General features: G+C 27.9%; 1 long non-coding RNA gene across 1 annotated transcript; it reads right to left on the bottom strand.

Annotated features, from left to right (window-relative positions):
* Positions 1 to 1,025: 1,025 nt before the first annotated feature.
* Positions 1,026 to 1,538, bottom strand: LOC109212555. The gene is made up of 3 exons (XR_002065886.1): positions 1,478 to 1,538; positions 1,339 to 1,410; positions 1,026 to 1,181 (listed from the first exon to the last, which is right to left on the bottom strand). It is a non-coding gene; the product is annotated as an uncharacterized LOC109212555 (long non-coding RNA).
* Positions 1,539 to 6,919: the final 5,381 nt, after the last annotated feature.

Here is a 6,919-nt window from a genome sequence, read left to right as displayed (position 1 = left end):
TATTTTGTTCAACAGAGAAATAAAATAGTTTGAGACATTCTCATATGATCCCCTTATGTTCCTCAGACGAGGGTTTGTCCATTTACTGGTTAATGGAGGAAAAGAAGATAAACTCCTCTAATCATACCATAAATTTAATTTTTGCCAAAGATTCAGATGAGAGAGAATAGACCGACAATTAACCTAGAAAAAATAATTTTTTTGTAATTATTGGAGTGTAAAAAAATTAACACAGTATGAATAGAGTATTATACTATCAAGAATAATCAGAATACAAAATAAGAATAAAGACTTGTACATATTAATGAAAAATAACATAGTAAAAGTATGAAATGTAATATTTTGTCCATAAAATTTAAAGAAATTTTCAGAAACCACTATGTTTTAGTGGTTATTAGCTAGCTGTAGCTACCATTTACTATATTACTTCCTATAGCTATGTTTTCAGATTTTTTTAGAGTGTATTCGGTGTATTTAAGCTATTGTATTCATGAATACAGTAGCATTTCTAGGCGTGAAACAGGGGATTACAGCTAGACAGATTTTTGTATTCGAGTGTATTCGACTATATTCATAGCGTGAAACATGGGATTACAGCTGGACAGATTATTGTATTCGACTGTATTCACGGCGTGAAACAGGGGATTATACAGTTTTTAAACGGAAAGTGAATCAATTAACATAATAGACTCCTAATTTAACTCAACAAACTCAATTATAACACACAAATTTTGTATTTCCATTTATTAAAAAAAATTCTCAACCGAAAAACACCCCAAAAACATAGCAATCTTGAGAGAAATTATATAATACATCTGAATACATAAATTATATTAATTAAAAAAAACATATGAATATATTCATGGAATATAGCGAGACACTGAATACAATAAAATACATAGAATACAGCGGGATACATCGAAATACAATGATAAAAAGACAATGAATACAATGAAATACATAGAATACAGCGAGATACATTGAAATATAATGAAAAAAAAGACAATGAAATACAACGAGATACATTGAAATATATTAACAGAAAATTCAAGTTGCTCAGCCCCCAACTCCGTCGTCTTTGTTCAAGAACAACCGTAATGTCGTCTCGTTGAAGCAGCATCAGTATCCAGTCCTCGCTCGCCGTCACCGTAACATTTTTCTAGATGAACATGCTACAATTACTGAAAAACAAATAGGAAAAAAAATGATCTATTAAAAGGCTTCTCTTTGATAGTGCAAAAGCTGAACATGATATCAACGTAACTAAATTCATTCCAAAATACAAACTAAAGCAATAAAAAAACACTCTTTATTCTTCAGAATTGATTGTTTGCATACCTCTGAATATATCCTGCGGTAAAAAGATGATGACTTGGCCAGTACTCGGCATCTATTTTGGTCTACATACTCCTAAAATACACTCGTATGTTTAGCACGCAATCATTTAATCAATTGGGATAAAGAAGTTCTTACCTACCATTGTAGTATACTTGCACAAATCTAAACTTGAATTTCAATGTAAAATACCAATGCCAGCGGCCGGCGGAGGAGAAGACATTGGGAAGCAGAGAGAGAGGGAGAATAAATATGGGGTAGGGGATAGGAGAAATTTGAGGAGATATGAGAGAGAAAATAATACAAAACTTATTTTATGGCTTAAGGGTAGGAGGTGATTATATATATATATATATATATATATATATATATATATTATATATATACTTTAAAATACTATTCATATGGATAAAAAATTGGAATAACCCAAACTTTTGCCTGATATCTTGACTTTGAGTTCAATTAGAGTTCTATTTAACGTTTGTAAAGGAGACCACTAAAAGAATCTTAGTCCTAAATAGCCCTGCGACTAAGGTTGATTACAATCTGTATTTACTTCCATGTTAGTATTCGTTCGAATAGGGCAAATCATAAGGTAAACATTTTTTTTCTAAAACTAATACGTAGGTTCCAAAGTAAATTGGAAATAATATGAATCATGAATGAGTTGACGAAAAACCTAGGAGACATAGTTGAACAAAACTAATTAAACTAATGGATTATTTAATATTTAGAGGTAGGTCTTGCACATAGGACAAAAACGTACATACTTTGGTGTATGTATCTAAACTTAAAGTTATACGTACTAATTATTTTCATAATTAACGAACTTTTAAAGCAATCTTTTATCCATCCGCTAGAATCTGTTACAAATTAGAACAATTATAACTTCTTGTGTGTACATATTGCAGTGGTTAAATCTTTTACGAAAACCCGAACAAAATCTTTTGATTCTGCATGTCCTAAGAAATTCTAAGAGTAAATTTATAAAAATTTTAATTGATTTCAAAAAGTTATAAATATAAGATAAAATTAATATAAGAGATAGTTAGTTATATAGTCAAACAGGGAAAAATTTGTATAAGATAAATTTTTAATTGATTGCACAGTCCTAATATTTAGGAATTTCCGACATAATTCAAATCGAAGAAATATTTAATAGAAATTTCAATTGATTTCAAAATCCTAATATTATGAAAATAATTAAATGATAATTTTATCCAACTATAAATTTTTTCAAAGGGTAAAAAATTGATATTTTAAAGGCAAAAATTTTATTAATGAAAGTTTACACCAACAAGAAATATTAATAGTTTAAATTGTGTATTGCGAAAGTTTATTATCTTGTACATATAAAATTAACAATAGTAGTTGGGGCTACATGTGCATGGCACATGAAATACAATGTTGGTTTACAAAAATAATCTTATAATATTAACTATAATAACTCACAATAAAAGGACATAACCGGAATTCCAGACATAACTCTTGTAATTCTATTAGTTTTAGGACATAATACTACACGTTAGGAATCCTTCATGATTATCTTTAGGAAGCATGTATAATTATTTTTGGGCATAGACATATAATTAATACTACATATTAGCATGTAAACCTAATATCTCTAAGAATACGTTAAGTTTCCTATTGCTATAATTACTTTCAGAATATAGACGTATTTTTAGCCATGTAATTCTATTACTTTTAGGATATACTTCTTAAAAGTACCTATTACTAATTTAATTTTAAAACGTTTTATATTGTCCTACTACTGATTTGATTTGAGAATGTATTATGTTGTCCAAATTTATTTAGAAAAAGGAGAGCCTGTATTATATTATAAAAGTATGAATACAATATTGATAGACTAAAATAACCCTAAAATATTAAACAACATAACTTTTTGGGAAAGGACATAACCGTAATAACTTATTTTTGGACCGAAATATCTTTTATGTTCGACTTTTTTAATATTTAAGATTTTAAAATTAATAAAATTTTATCTATTAAATTCTTATTAATAATATGTGTGAAAGGTTTAACAAATTAATTTCATAAGAATCCTCCGTATTGGTAATATATACCCACTCCATAATGTCCAATACAAAAAAATAAAAGTAATGTTAAATGGACTGCATAAAGCATTGGAATTGAGAAAAAAATATCTCCACAATAATAATTTTTATTTTATATTCGAACTACTTTCCTACTCAAATAATATTTTTTTATATCAAATTTTGGATAATATTAAAAATATACCCAATTATCTTAAAACGAATAAGAAAATATTGAAGAATATACATGTGTGAAAAAGAAAAAGATAAATAGTTGATAAGAGCCAATACCACTGATTCTGGAAACATAAAGATCTACAATTGAAATGTTAGATCGATACTCTTTAAAAATAAAATTTATAGTAGATAAAATTATAATTACAATTACATATTCAAAACAAGAGATGAACTAATATAAAGAATTCGATTCAAAATAAAGTAAGTTAATTTTTATGTTAAGATCAAAATTATTAAATCTTTTAATTAATTATTTGGTAAGAGAATCCAATACAATTATTTTTTAAATTCATCAATGAATAAAATTATTTTTCAAGTTAAAAAAAAGTTTTGGGTACATAAATTTATTCCATAATAGAGCGTTAGAGATTAAAAAAATTAGAACACAAAGTAAAAAGGGGTTAGTATAGTATTAAGAATCAAAAAGTTATACAAGTGTCTGAGAAAGCACAATCAGAGCTAAATCCTGAACAAGGACAAGCTTTCATTACTATATTATAAACAGTAGACTCTGGTATTGCAGGATTATTCTTTATAGATGTCTCGACGGAATCAAAATAATATTCCTATATCATGCATTACTTGCAAATGTTAGATCAAGAGGCGTGATACTGTTAGCAATAATAAAAAGTGGTGTACGAACAACAATTTTATTATGCGGTTGTACAACTCACTAGATTTGATATACCTCTTCAAACAACTGAAATAGTCATCACAAATATATCAAAGCATAGCAATGGTGCTAAATTTATAAGGAAAGTAAAATTTATAATATGTAATGAAGCGCTTATGGCTAAGCGTAAAACGATAGAAACAATTGACCAGTATTTTTAAAGATACATTGGATATCAATGAACCATTTGTTGGAAAAGTAATAGTTTAGGAGATGATTTCTGTCAAGTACTACCAGTAGTTCCAAAATCGACGAAATTATAGACTCTAAAAGCTAGCTTGCCAAAATTATACGTATGGCCTCAAATGGAAAAAATTCAACTGAGAAGAGATATAAAAGTAATAACATATCCAACATTCAGTGACTTCTTGCTTCGTATCGGAAACGAAGAAGAGCATCAAATAAAACATGATTTCGTTCTTCCATAACACTTGGTTATCAACCCCAATTGTAATAGTAGTGCATTTAATAAGGAAAATATTTCCATCATTAGATTAAAATGCAATTTGTGCAAATTAGATGATAGAAATTAAAGAGCTATTAGCAGAAATGAATATGTTGATCAACTAAATAAAATGTTTATTGCTAAGTTTCACGGTAAAAATAATTTTTTTCCCCAGTTTTGACGCAACAGAAGATGATACCAACCATTACTACCAAGAAGAATACTTTAATACTTTAATATAAAATGGCCTTCTACCATGCATGTTTGTTTGTCAAGTTCATTATTTCTTACGTATGTTAGTTTCACCATATGTATAATAGACTAAGCTAAAATTGATCTTCAATTGCATATAGATTGATTTTGAAGAAAAATTTACCTGTCAACTACTAAAAATTTTAGATATGCTGAATAGCTTATTTAATAACACATTGATGGAATTTAGAAATTTTGATAATAACGTCATACATACAAAAATTAAAATACTGGTCAACGTACTTCTAAATATGTGTTTATCCCCAAATTCAACTTTCGTCTTCCGAAACTAAAGAATATCCTTTTAAATTTTGTGCAAATAATTTTCAATATATTTTTGTTTTGCAATTATAATAAATAAAACACGATGAGAAACATCCTAAATATTGAATATTTTTTACCGCAATATGTTTTATTACATGAACAACTATATGTTGCACTTTCAAGAGGGATATCAATATCGACAAAAGGAGTGATGGTTATGGCAGGCCAACTAAAGAAATTAACGGAAACATACATAAAAAAATGTATACAAAGAAGTGTTCGTTAAGATAACATAACATTAAATACTTTCAAACTGTAATACATAATTATCTAACTAACATGACTAAATTTATCATTTGTGTAAGTTCTGATGATGTCCTTTCATTTTGAATTCACGTACTATACTAATGTAATAACAATTTTTGGCATTTAGATGATTGTTGTATTATTATACATATTTTTCTCAAGAATTAAACATTGTTTATCCTCCATATAAATAAATATTTAAATCATCACATGCCATTATTAACGTGCAACGCACGTTCATAGATATTAGTAAATAGATATTTGGCTATAAAAAATCAAAAGGTAGCTATGGAATATAATTTTTAAAAAGAGTATTTATCTAAAATAAATAAGGTATCAACATTTGCTATAGAAGGTAACTAATCCTAAAATTTACATTACTAATAATTTGGGCAAATTCGACGAAACTCTCACACTATGATTATACACAGAATCATTACAACAAAAATGCACTAAAAAGTTTAGCGTGAATAATTAATTATGAATCTATGATACTATAAAACTTGATGAAAATACATAAATAGACATAGATTTTTTTTAAAAAAAGTTTAGTTACAGGAGTGTTAAAATTTTAAAGTGAAATTATGTTTTAAGATTTTCTAAACTATGTAGGCGATAGTGGGCTTTCCATGTGGACCACTGGCGTGTGGTAGAAGACTCTATAGAACAGTAGAAATGTTATTTGTCATCATCATTGGGCCACCTATTTTGTTATGGTGGCCTTTTATTAGTATGGGCCACAAGAATATTCAAGGTAAAAACAGAATGGGATTTTTATCTTCCTATACCGCATATGAAACCTTATTACCCTCAATGTTTGAGGTTTGAGTTAATTACATTTCAGCATATCAAATTGCCATTTATATACCATAATTAATTTAGAGGTATAATTAATTGGCAGTTTTTTACTCCTTAATTAAAGGTGTCCATATATCCCACGTTTCTCTCTCCCCTTAATTCCCAAGATCTGACCAGCACTGTTTTCCCCCTCCCATTTCTTTCTCTTCTCCATTCCTTCTTCTTCTCAAAAAATACAGAGATGAGACCCATTTTTTATAATCAGATTTTTAGCCAAAGAGATTCAATATGAAACCCATTGTAAATCCCATACAATAATTACGCCAAATACTGGTGGTGGCTGTGGCCAACACCAATTTGGTACATATACAACCCTGAAGATTTCATTAAGGAGTAGTCATGGGCCTTTGACAAAGATGAAGATGGAATAAGAAAGGTTGGTTTATTTGTAGTTTTTTTTTTGTGAAATTTTGTAGATGAAGAGAAAATTTTGTAGTCAACATATTTTTTCAACATAGATTATAGTTTAAATTGTAGTATAAATAGTAGTAATTT

This window comes from Nicotiana attenuata, unplaced genomic scaffold, assembly GCF_001879085.1.
Source record: "Nicotiana attenuata strain UT unplaced genomic scaffold, NIATTr2, whole genome shotgun sequence".
Lineage (NCBI taxonomy): Eukaryota > Viridiplantae > Streptophyta > Magnoliopsida > Solanales > Solanaceae > Nicotiana > Nicotiana attenuata.
This window is presented reverse-complemented; position numbering and strand designations above follow the sequence as displayed.